This window comes from Lutra lutra, chromosome 2 (genome assembly GCF_902655055.1).
Source record: "Lutra lutra chromosome 2, mLutLut1.2, whole genome shotgun sequence".
Taxonomy (NCBI): domain Eukaryota; kingdom Metazoa; phylum Chordata; class Mammalia; order Carnivora; family Mustelidae; genus Lutra; species Lutra lutra.
The window spans coordinates 145,997,122-146,010,238 of NC_062279.1; the positions used below are offsets into that span (position 1 = coordinate 145,997,122).

Here is a 13,117-nt window from a genome sequence, read left to right on the forward strand (position 1 = left end):
CTTGTGATCTCTGTCTGCCAAATAAATAAATAAAATCTTTAAAAAAAAGTTTTTAAATCTAAGAAATTAGAGTTTCAAATAAGAAACTGTGGCTCCATAGCTACAAAGTATTCCATAGTGTAGTTATATCACATTTTATTCAACAATGATCCTATTTGGCATTCAGGTTGTTTCCAGTTTTGTTTGCCTATGTGTTTGTCTTGTTATTGGATCAGGGATAGCATTCTTGAGCACATTGCTACATATTGGTATTTCCATTTTAGCTGAATAAATCCCAGAAGTGGGATTGCAGAGTCAGAGGGTTTGCATACTATGTTCCAAAGAGTTATAATTTACGGTACTTTATTACTATTTTTTAATTTAAAAAAAGATTTTATTTATTAGAGAGAGAGAGCGAGAGAGAACAAGCAGGGGGAGTGGCAGGCAGAGGCAGAGGGATAAGCAGACACCCTGGTGAGCAAGCCCCATGCAGAGCTTGATCCCAGCACCCTGGGATCATGACCTGAACCTAAGGCAGACACTTAACCAACTGAGCCACCCAGGTGCCCAATTTATGGTAAACAGGTTATGAGAGCGGATATTTCTCCAAATTGTTACTAGCACTGTAATCAATGATTTCACTTGTTGAGAATCGCACAGTGAGGAATGATTATCTCACTGCAGATAAGGCTGCACATTTTCCACATGATGAGACCCAACTCTCCCAGGGAACTGTCTAGAATCTTGATCAATTTTCAATCAGAACTTTGTCTATGAGATATATTTACACTTTGCTCTGTCTATTGCAAATATCTCCTCCTAGCTTATTGTTTGTCTTTGGACTCTGTTTACAGTATCTCTTGTCATACAAAAGTCTTAAAAATTTAAATGGTAATGTTAATTTTATAATCTATTTTCCTCATAATTTTCCAGAACCCTATTCCACCACCAAGATTTTACATATTCTTCTATATTTTCTTATAATACTTATTTATCTTTTATATTTAAATCTTCCACATAAAAATAGAATATATTTTTGTTATAATATAATATAATATAATATAGCATTCTAATTTTATTTCTTCCAAATGGATAGCCAATTATCTCAACAGTATTTAGTCTTTCCCAATAACTTCTCATGAGACCCCTGTTTGTCAAGGTATTATAATATTTGATAGGTGTGGTTCACCTTCACTCTCAGACATTTATTCTTCTGAAAGGAGTTGTGTCCAGTTCTAGGAAATACCTCCATTAAGATTTTGGTGGGGATTACATTAACTTATGTATTGATTTGAGAAGCATGGACATGTAATTTTTCCATCCAGTGTAATGCCTGGCTTTTCATTCAGATCTTACTTGATTCCTTCAAAATACGTTTAGTGTTCCTTTCATTTAGGCCTTGTAAATTTGGATGCACATTTACTCCTAGATATTACATAGTTTTGGTCACTCTTTCAAATGACAGTATTTTCCATTTCTTTTTCTACCTAGCTATTTTTAGTATAATAAAAAGCTACTGAGTTAGCTTATTTATCTCTTATTTGGCTACTCTATCAATCTTTCAGAGCAAAAGCTATTTATTATCTCTCAAAATCCCATTTCCCTTTCTCAGACAGCAGTAGAATCTGGAGCTGGGTTCAGGGGTACCACGCTAAAGGGTCCACTTCTCTTCCTCCCTGGACTGCAGCCGGCTGTGGTCACATGACCAAGTCTGGCCAATGGGATGTGAGCAGGCTGATATTTGCACCGTCCAGGAAATTCCCTTTAAAAGAATTCTCATTCCCTGCTTCCTTCCATTCTGTTGCCTCTTCTGTGGGTTTGGCAGAACGCTTTCTGCCACACAGTTGAGGAATAAGATAGAAGGAGCCTGGACCCTTCTGAACATCCACGGGGAAGAGACTGGACTTTATTTTTATTTTTTGGTCTTTGAAGACCAGTTCGTCTTAATTATTATGTGTCTTAATTTGTACATTGATTTATATTTAATATAAATGCGCAAAGACAATGTACATTGTCTTAATTTGTACAACCACTTATTAATTTTGCTAGCTTTTTAGTGGATCCTTTTGGTGTTTCTAGGCATAGAAGCATGTTATCTGCACATTGATGGTTCTCTTTCCCTTGTTAGGGGGCTCAGAGCAAAGTGGTTAAGAACACAGATGGGGAGTTGTACTGCCCAAGAACAAATGGTGTGCTGCTTTGGTGGACATAAGCTGTTTGTGGTCACTCATATCTCCTGTCTTAGCAATCACTTGTCCCTGTACAGCTGGCTTTGAGAGTGGGGCATGTGGCTTCATCTGGAAACAGTCAAGCTAATCTTACCCCTCTGTTCTGGCATTTGACTCAGGGTTAAGCATATGACCTAACTGTTCCCAATGAATATTAGGGAGATGATTTTCCAGAGGGTTCAAGAAATACTTTTTTTTTTTTTCCCCCAAGAGGTACCTAAAGTAATATTCTGTCTTTGGCCAGTGTGAGGTGGGAATATGAGCCCAGAACTCTGAAAGTTATTCATTAATGTAAAGAAAGACAGTCTAAAGCTGAAGCCTAGCCACAGAGAAGGTAGAGCTGCAAGCATAGAAGGAAAATGGTGCCAGAGCCTGATCAAACCCTGCCTGAAGCTGCATCTACTGGACTTCAGCTATAGAAGCTGAAAAACACTGGCATTGTGGTTGATATAGCCACTTACTATGAGATTTGGACAGGTTATTTCACTCTGTAAACTTCCAGTTCCTCATCTGTAGTATATTAATAAGTACATAATGAGGTAGTTGTAAGTATTAAACAGAGCAGTCAGGGACTCTGATGGTCACATTTGAATAAGACTATAAGATGGGCAGGGGGATGGGGTGGAGAAGGCCATTAGACCACCAGGGAGGACTGTGCTTCTGCCAGCACATAGGCCATGGGAGGGGACTGCAAGGAGGCCAGAGAGAGAAAGTGGGAGCTCGGACAGAGAATGGAGGGGCAGATGTGCCAGGCCCCCAGGGCTGTCTGAATATCCCTTTGACTGCTGTGAATGGAATAGGGCCAAGGGCCAAAGTGGGGAGGCTGACAAACAGGGAGAAGAAACGCAGCCCCCTGTCTAGTTTTGGCCAAATCTCATGTTAATCCTCCTAGTACTCTTATCAGGACCCTCTTATCAGGAGGGTCAGGTCACCTGCATTGTTACATGAGAGTAACTTCAAGTTGCAAAGACCGGGCTGCTGCTCATGGTAACATAGTGGATCTGCAGAGAAGCTGCATTGTGTCTTCAGCCTCATCCCAGTGTGAACGGTCCTTCCCCGTCCCTGTGCTGTCCCCTGCAGAGCTGAGCGGACAGCCCTGTCCTTGTCCTCAGGGAGGTGAGGGCTCTGATGGACTGCTCTGAAGCAGACCTGCTGGGGCTCCCCTAGGAATTCATGCCCAGCAGCTGTGACAGACAGCAAGTTCCACTTCTGGTTTCTGTGAACTGTGCTAATTGATGAGCTGTAACCTCCCAGTGAGCTTCCTTTAACAATTGAGTGAAGATGTGGGAACATGAAAATTAGTGCCATACAAAGCTTCCTATGGGTTCCTTCTCAGGAGAATGGAAATTTACTACAAAATTTGCAAATATGAACTGAGTTTTAGGCTATTTGCTTTCCACAGGTTGAAAACATTCAAAACTCAGCAAGAGAAGGAGCTCAGGATGTTGTGTGAGACCTGTTAGTTCAAGTTTTACTATTGGTATCAATAATCAGTAATCATAGCGCCAACCCTGGTATACCCCAGACATGTTTCTCTCCTTTCTCTGAATGCATGGAAACTCATCTCACCTCCAATCTTTTGGCAGTACTTGGAATTCTCATCTCTCTCCTCTGCCTTGCAGACTTCATTCATTCTTCAAAACCTGGCCCTAGAGTTATAGTATTGGTGGATATGCATCTATTCTTTGCTTGCATACCTCTACCAACAGGAAACTCACTACCACAGAGGGGGGTATCTGACTGTTGTCTTAGTTGGCTCAGGTTGCTATAACAGGATACCATAGCTGGGGCGGCAGGCTTAAACATCAAACATTTATTTCCCACAGTCCTGGAGGCTAGGAATCAGAGGTCTGGGTGCCAGCATGGATGGATCCTTGGTGACAGCCCTCTTCCTGGTTTGTATGGCAGGTTTCTTGCTATATCCTCTGTCCTTTTCCTCCTCTTCTAAGGGCATCAATCCCATCGTGGAGGCTCCAACCCCATGACTTCATCCAAACCCAGTTACCTCCCAAAGGCTCTAGCTCCAAGTATCATCACATGGGGGGTTAAGCTTCAACATATGGGAATTCTAAAGGGGGGCTCACAAGCATTCCAGCCATAGCAGACTGATTTAGCCCTCTTCCCTGGGCCCTCCACTCTTTTCCAATGTCATTCCCATCTTAGCATCCACCATATTGTATCTGTCACCTTGTCTGTCTCCTTGAAGCTGGGAATCTTGCCTTGCTCATTTCTGTCTCCAGTACCTTAGCAATGGCCTGGCCTGGGAAAAGTATTCATCAATGTTTGTTGAGTGACTGATTGACCAAATAAGAGACTGAATGAAAGAGATATGGTGAGCAAATCCTGTCACCTTTCTTCATTCCCTACTGCTTAGAGCCATCACAATATTTACAGGAGTTGATGACATTCCATATCAACTTTTGACTGTGAAGACTTCATCAATGTCACCTTCTCCACCTGAACTCAAAGGGTGGGACCAGCCACCCTCTCCATGAGTTTTGTGCTCACAGGTGCTCATGGCAGCATTGGCACTATGAGGAATTGTAACTGGGGCTATTCTCTGAGAATAAAAATACTTAATAGCCACATGACTTTCAAGGACTCTGGCCTATTTCTTCATGCAGGGACTATTTATGGAGCGGGTCCTGTCTGCGGTATCAGGGGAAGGAAGGGCTTGAAACCACAATGCCAGGGATCTGTGTCATGGACTAAGGGGGTGGGGATGGTGGGAATTACAGGGTGCTGAAGACCCATCCACAGTCCCTCCTTGGGGCTATAACTGCCTTACCACCACCCAGTCACCTCAGTGGCACCAGTGACTACCACTTCACAGGCTGGTTCTGGCACCTCCTAGACACATTCCTAGAGAAGGCACCAAAGCCTTCTTGAATTTTGCTGCATTTTCATTCTCTTCCTCTGTAGCTACATTGCAGAAATACCAATTTCCTGTCCTCCGTGCTCTTTGTCTTCCTTTCTCCCCTCTCAGTTCCTGTAATGAAGTCCCCCTGCGAGGTGTGAAGGCAAGTGCACTCATCTCACTGAGACCTACAAGCCCACACCTGGGAGAAGAAGGGGTTTGCCCGGAGTACTAGAGCAAAGTGAATTCTCTCTGGATCTGTCCTCTGGATGCCACATGCCTCTCCGTGAACTCCTGGGAGTAGGTGCTGGGGTAGTACCACTAGGGGGCACTAGACCGGGGGTGCGGATGGAAGGTAGTCTACAAGAGGAATTCACCTCCCACATTATTCGCTGGGGGTTTCCCTTTCATTAGACTTGAATTTGGAGTAAAGTCTCTTGTGACCCTCTGTCCCCACCTTCTCTGGTTTACAGGGTCTACGTCATTCCTAAGCGGAGGTCAGAGTGGCACTGCCCAAGAGAAGCAGCTGGAAGCCCCCTGGGGAAGAAATCAGGGATGATGAGACAGACCCACAGCAGGCTCCAGGCTCCCGCTGATAATTACTGTGCTTCTGAGATGTCAGTGTGATGTCACACTGGCCCTGATCTTCCATTCGGGATCACACACCCTGGGCACTCTCCCCTCCCACTGATCTTCATGGACATCGGAGGACCACAAATTTAGTCCCTGCCTTATGGCCAAGGCTGCCTGACCAGTCCCTTCTCCTTCCACACTCTGTGTTGCACATGTAATTTTATGCAATTGCATGGATTAATCACAATGAATACCATTTGTAGGTTTTCAAAGCGCTTTCCCAGCTGTGATCCGCTCTGAACGACTCTGTAGGACCAGGCTGGAAATGATCTCCTGACACTTAGCATCCTTGACTCTCTTTCTTTTCTCTCTCTTGTTCTCTCTCTCTTTATTCCTTCCTTCCTTTCCTCCCTCCCTCCTTCTTTCCTGTCTTTCCTTCCTCTTTCCTCTCTTTCCCTTTCTAGCCCTTCTTCCTCCCTTCCTTCCTTATCATTAACATACAATGTTACATTTTTTTCAGGTGTATAACACTGTGCTATGTTCACTGCATTCCACTCCTCTCTTTGCTACTTCCTGTATCACAAGGCCAGAATGGGGGACGGAGAGCATTTCCTGGCTCTCTTGCAACTATGGTTCTCGATGAGATTTATGGTCTGCCAACAACGTACACTCAGGAGAGGTTTGCAGGGTGGAAGGAAAGCAGAGTCTGCCTATTTGGGACTGAGCCAAAGGATGGACAAGCTGGGTCAATGGGGGGTCTTTGCTGAGGCTGGACCTTTGTCAAGGTGGCCTCATCACTGGTGTGAACAGCTAGGAAGTGACTATCCAACCCAAGGTCCCTGAGCCAGAATCCAAGCCCCAGGCAGGTTTGACCTCAAGTCCCACCACCTCCCTTCGTCATCAAGCTGCTTTCTCTTGAGGGCCCTGCAGCCCAGACTGCTATGCACATGAGGGACGTGGAGCTGCCTCCACTTCAGCCTGGGGGGAGTCCAGGTCACTGCTTTCCCTACAGCTCACCCTCATGGTCAGTCCAGGATGTAAGCCTCTCCTCCATACAAACGTGCACCCTGAAGCCAGGGGCCAGGCTCCCTGTGCCTCCAGCCTGGTATCAAACACTGTTCTGGAAACAAAAATTGATTAAGATGATCATTTTCAGGCAGAGCAGGAATTTGGACCCAGTGTCAGCAGAGACATAGAGACTCACAATTTCACAAGGAAGGATTTCACCTCCGTAGACTCTTAGCCCTTCTCCACCCCTTTCTCACTCCCCCCAAGGAAGGAGGAGAGATTATGTGAAGGGTCATTTTGGGATGCACAAACTAGCCTTACAGAGTTGAGCTCTGCCTAGGCAGGCACGGGACCCCTGGTCTTCCAAGATCTTGGTCTTATCTGGTCTTCCAAGCTCTCGGGTCTTCTGAGTTCTTGGTCTTATCTGGTCTTCTGAGCTCTTGGTCATATATGAGCAGCTTGGGTTGGATGTAAGAGGTGAATCCTTCTCTCTCTGGGGTCTTGGAGCACAAAGCCCCTTTTGACTCACACAAATGCAAGCTTTTATTAGCAATGAAGGTGATATGTTGGCCCTTATCTGCCACCTCCTTGTTTTATTTTTTATTTGTTAAAATCCCATATGGGGAAGACGGGGCTCTGATGGGTTGAACTGTGTTCTCTGCCCCCCTGTCCCATTCATATGTTGAAATCCTATGACCTCAGAGGTCTCATGACCTCAGAATGTGACTTCATATGGGTGGGGTCACTGCAGCTGTAATTGGTTAAGATGAGCTCCTACTAGGTGCGGTGGGCCCCTAAGCCAGTAAGACTGGTGTTCTTATGTAAAGGGGACTTTTAAACACAGACATGCACCTGGGGAAACACCATGTGGAGTCTGGAATTATCCTGCCCCTGCCGAGGGACTGCCCTAAGCTAGAAGAGAGGACTGGAACAGACCCACCCCTGGCACCTCTGAGGGGTCGTGGTTCTGCCCACCAACACCCTGACCTCAGATTTTCAGCCTCCAACAAGATGAGACTATACATTTCTGTTGTTTGAGCCTCTCAACAACCTGTGGGACTTGTTACAGCAGCCCTGGGAAACTGAGATGGGGGCTATTTCTTGGAGTTAGGGACTCCCAGACTTGGGTCATTAGGGATTTAAGATCCCCACTACCCCCCACTCCCCACCCCCATCCCTGGCATTTTGCTGCAGCAGAAACTTCTCTTCCCTGCAGCCTTCTGAAAAGAACTGCACTTATAAACCTCCCAAGGGCACCCAGAAATTAAACCTCACTCCTGCACTCTGTCCTTAAACTCTCGGAACCCCCTCTAAATAATGACACTGCTGTTGGTTCTTCAGGCTTAGAAACAGCCCTGCCCCCGCCCCCAATATGCCTGGGTGGCTGTCCCCCACTTCCTTCTCAGCTGCTCCAATCCCTACATCTGAGACATCAGAAACAACACATATCCACTCTTTAATGTCCGAGGGTCCTGTTGCTCCCTCCAGGCATGATGGAAACAGCCTGTATTATGTTTGGAAAAAAAAAAAAAAGTTTAGACAAGGGGACAAGGGAGTGTTGATATCGCTGGCCATTGACGTTTTGGGGAAGACTCATCACATTTACCCACAAATATTTTAGTGACGAAGGATCACTTCTTTGAAGCAAGTCCAGTTATGGAATGCTCTGAAACACATCAATTAATAGGAAATTCGAGGAAGAGTAAGGCCAACAATCAGGAGATGACTGCCATTGAAAAGATAGTTTGCCTTTGGCTCAGGTCGTGATCCCAGCGTCCTGGGATCAAGTCCCACATCAGGCTCCTTGCTTAGTGGGGAGCCTGCTTCTCCCTCTGCCTGCTGCTCCCCCTGCTTGGGCGTACGCTCTATCTCTGACAAATAAATGAATAAAATCTAAAAAAAGAAAGAAGGAAGGAAGGAAGGAAGGAAGAAAAGATAGTTTGTTTCTCATCATTCCCAAGAGAAGTGGGCATACCATGCCATGGGGGCCCACATGGGAACTGTGGGATCAACCACAAAGCTGAGGGAGAAGGGTGCAAACATGGGCAGGGGTCTTTCTGTTGGTTTCTGTGGGAAGGAATGGGTGAAGCAGGGCAAGCAGGTTTAGGACTGGCTGATAGGAATAATTTTAAGGGCTCTGGGGCACAGGGGCTGTCCCTAGTTGTCTAGTGCCTGGACTTAGGGTGACTGGGGAAGGTGGATTGTGACCCTGATGTGAAGAAGTCAGGCATCAGAATTCAGGAAAAAAGGACATGGTTAATACAATGAGAAAACGAATTCCCTCTGCTGGGGCAGCTGCTGTGTTACCTGTTGCTTAAGATTCAGGTCAGGTTTCTGACGCCCAAGCGAGTTACACATTTCACAGTCAGCTGTGAAAAGTCTAAACTGTGCAGGCTCTTTATGGCCTCCTGCTCTCATGTGCCCCCAAATGTTCTGTTGACCCCACTCACACTGCAGGACCCAGGAAGCCCCCCTGCCCGGTCCTTTTATTTTCACCTAATGCCATCCCTGCCCTGTCCCAGCACTGACCCTGTGGGTTTGCTCTCTGTCCCTCCCTCAGCCCTGGCTACACCTTAGAACCACCACAGACCTTAAAAACTCCCCTACCCAGCACTCTCTCCTGCAAAATAAATCACTTCTGTGGGTGGGGCTCTGCCCCAGTACTTTTTACAGTTCCCAGGTGACATGATAACAGCCACCCTAGACCCTGTCCTTCGGGTCACCTGGCACAATGGGTGGTCTGCAAAATTCAAAGGATCAGTTTCCCGAAATTCAGAGGTCAAGGGCTACAGCATCAGTGTACTTCGAACAAGGGCCCTTAGGGACACCCAGGCCAGAAATGCAGGCTTTTCCGACTCTTGACTCTTTGCTCATCTTTGCAGGAGTGGAGCTCCCCAGATGGAAAAGACCTACGGGCCCATCTGTGCAGGAAACTCTTCCATTTCCACTTGTCTCTTCCAGATGTGTTAACTGCCGCAGCTCTCCCCCTCTCTTCCTGCTTGGTCTCAGACATCTAGCTGGGTTACCGTGCTGTCCCCCCAGCCCCACTCTAGGTCAGCTCATGACTTGCTTTGCCCTCTAGGATGGGAGCAAATGTGACATAGGCTTGAGGGGCTGGGCTTTCTATGCTTCTGTTGCTATTGTGGCCTTGTGAGGCCATACGGGCCTGGCCACTGCAAAATAAGCCATGAGGAGCAGGGCTGAGCTGCCCAGCCAAGGCCAAGCATGTACCAGCCGGAAGCAGGCAACCCTCAGACGTGAGCACAACCAACACCACCAGAGCTGCACAGCTGACCCCACCTGACCTCAGTCTTAGGAGCAAAAATTGCCTACAAAAGCTTAACCCATAGATCTGTGAGTGTACTAGAGGTCCCTGCTTATGCATTAAAGTCATATGGTTATTCATTATGGAAGCCTTATTGTCCCAATAGAAAAAGGAGGTAACCCTACTCATTCCCTTTGCAGCTTTAAATCCCCATCTCCTTGAGCTGTGTGCCCTCAGCCCTAACCTATACTCAACTCCCTTCCCCATGCTTCCCTAAGATGGTCTTTCTTCCTTCAACTTCATTTTACTCCAGGTATGGGCTCTCTCTGCTTTAGCTGCTGGCCAAGAATACCCCACAGCTCGGAAGAGAATTACAGTGCCTGTTTGAGAAGACAAAATGCAGTCTGAAGGATCAGAAAGGACAGCAGACGCAGGGGGAGCAGAAAAGCTTACTGGAGAGCATTGGATTTTGTGTAAACAGCAGAACTGGAATGTTATTACGAAGATATTGGTGCATTTATTTAACTATGTTTATATTTCATTATAAACACAGCCAATAAACTTGCTCTCAGAGAATATAGTCAATGAGATCCATGATTAAACTCTTTAAATAGCAGGGCACCTGGGTGGCTCAGTGGGTTAAGCATCTGCCTTCAACTCAGGTCATGATCTCAGGGTCCTGGGATCGAGTCCCACATTGGGCTCCCTGCTCAGTGGGGAGTCTGCTTCTCCCTCTGCCCCCCTGCAACACCCGCCCCCCGTGATCTTTCTCTTTCATTCTCTCTCTCAAATAAATACATAAAATCTTAAAAAAAAAACAAACCCTCTTTAAATAGCAACATGTGGGGCGCCTGGGTGGCTCAGTGGGTTAAGCCCCTGCCTTCGGCTCAGGTCATGATCTCAGGGTCCTGGGATCGAGTCCCGCATCAGGTTCTCTGCTCGGCAGAGATCCTGCTTCCCTCTCTCTCTCTCTCTGCCTGCCTCTCCATCTACTTGTGATCTCTCTCTGTCAAATAAATAAATAAAATCTTTAAAAAAAATAAAATAAAATAAATAGCAACACGTAGCATCTGTTCTGTACTTTTTTGTAATGCAATTAACAAAAGGTCAAGGGGATCTGATGTTTTTCATGGAGACTATAGTTAGTAATGCTGTATTACATTTTTGAAACTTGCCAAGAATGTAAATCTTAAGTGTTCTCACCATACGCAATGTGAAAAGTTACCTGTGTGAGGTGGTGGATAGCTAATTAATGTGATTGAGGTAATCATTTCAAAATATATACATACAAACATTAAATCATTATGTTGTACGCCTTTAAAATATCAAATTGTGCAACCTAGAATATACAATTTTTTTTTAATTTGTTAACACACCTCAAAAGAGCCCACAGTAAAAAAGGCAAAAATGATTAAGAAAGAAAAAAGCAGATGAATGCCTCCTGAGATAAATCAGGAAAAGGAGGACCATGGCCACAGTCTTTTGGGGGAGAAGACTTGTGTTCTATGGAGAATTCCGTGCTCCAAAATTTCCCTTCTGCACTGCCTGAAAAGGCACTCAATAAATGTGAAAGATGGAGATGGTGAATGAGTCATTCACTCTTTAGTATGAAATAGTGTTTCAGTGCTGTGTCCTAACACTGAGAAGAGACGTCCCAGTGAAATAGGAGCTCAATAAGATTGAGGAGGCTGGTTCCACAGACCCTTGGGGAGTATGTGGGATGCTGCAAAGCCCGAGGTGGGATCGGGACACCATGAAAGTCACATGGGAAGGGTGGGGGATGGGGCTTTCAGAGAGTTGAGGGGAGGTCTGGAAGGAAAGTGGAAAGGGGCTGAGTGGAGAGGTAAGAATAAGTGTGGAAGGGGAGTAGGGGAGGGATGGATGGAAATCCAGGGCTCAAGAATGAGGAAACACAAGGATGGCTGCCTGCCCGTGTCCTTGTGTGCAGTGGCTACAGGAGCCCAGGGGCCAGGGGCTGGGAGGATCAGGCATGAACTGAGGAGTCACGTGGGCCTGGGGCTCATTTCTTTGTAGATGAAATGGCTAAATTATTCCTATTAATTGTGTTCTCACCTTCATTTTGCTTCTGGAAGATACTCAGGGCCCTGGAAGGTCTTTACCCAAAGGTCTCTGTCAATTATTGGGATAGGACCCTGAGTCCAGACCCCTGACTTAAGGATATCCCTGTTATCCGTCCTGCATAACCCAGCCAGGGCCCCTTGTCACCACCATTCACCTGTTTCTGAACACCTTTTATGCCCTGATGCCATGCTGGCAGCTGACCTTCACTGTCTTGTCTTATCCCTGCAAGGCCCTACTGCTTCTCATTTACTGCTGTGAAGACCCAAACTCAGAAGGGTGAAGTGACTTGCCCAAAGACACATGGATAGTTGGGGGGTCAGCTGAGCACCACATCTGGGGATCTTGACCTATATATGCTAATGAGGGCCTTGATTTGCATCCTCAACTTTACCCAGGTCCCCTGGCATCTTAAGGTCACCACTGACCATTCATTCTGAAGCACAGGAATTTCAACCCCTGGGTGCCCCAAAGCACCCAGGCTGATTTCGTCTTCTGACAGGAGATTTGAGCCCAAATTCCACCACTCCCGATCCACCTCCCAGTATCGAGGAGCTTACACAATGCGGTAAGATTCCCTATGATACACTGGGCACACATATGGTGTCCTAGAGGGGCTTCTAGAAGGAGCCATAGCCTATACCTGCTGGGGTCAGGGAGGGAGGCTCAGAGGAGGGTGTAGAAGAGGCTGCAGACTCACCCCTGCATAAGCAGCAGCACCCCTAGGAAACTCCCCAGCTGTTCACTCCATCCCATCCTCCAGAAAGCCCTTGGGGATGAGGCTCCCACAGCACTGTCATTGAATTTAGTGTTCAAGGCTGCTGTGACAGTTGGCTGCAAGGTTGCCATAGGCTGTCAGATCAGCTGAGATGTGCACTGTTGGGTCGTGCCCTAGACCTATGGTCCTGACTGTGATGGGCATCACAGCCCTGGGGGTGAGCCAAAACACAGAGGCCCAGACTCACTGAAGCAAGGCAGGGAATGGCTTTTTATTCTTCCCAAGTCCCCCAAGAGATTCCAATGAGATCAAAATTCGGCATGGAGTCTTGCTTCTCAAAGTGTGGTCCAATGACTAGAGGCATTGGCTTCACCTGGGAGCCATTAGAGAGGCAGATTCTTGGCCCTACC

General features: G+C 46.5%; 1 protein-coding gene across 6 annotated transcripts in view; it reads right to left on the minus strand.

Annotated features, from left to right (window-relative positions):
• Nucleotides 1-13,117, minus strand: part of STK32B (serine/threonine kinase 32B) — a 412,641-nt gene that overhangs the window by 75,816 nt on the left and 323,708 nt on the right. The window lies entirely within an intron of this gene.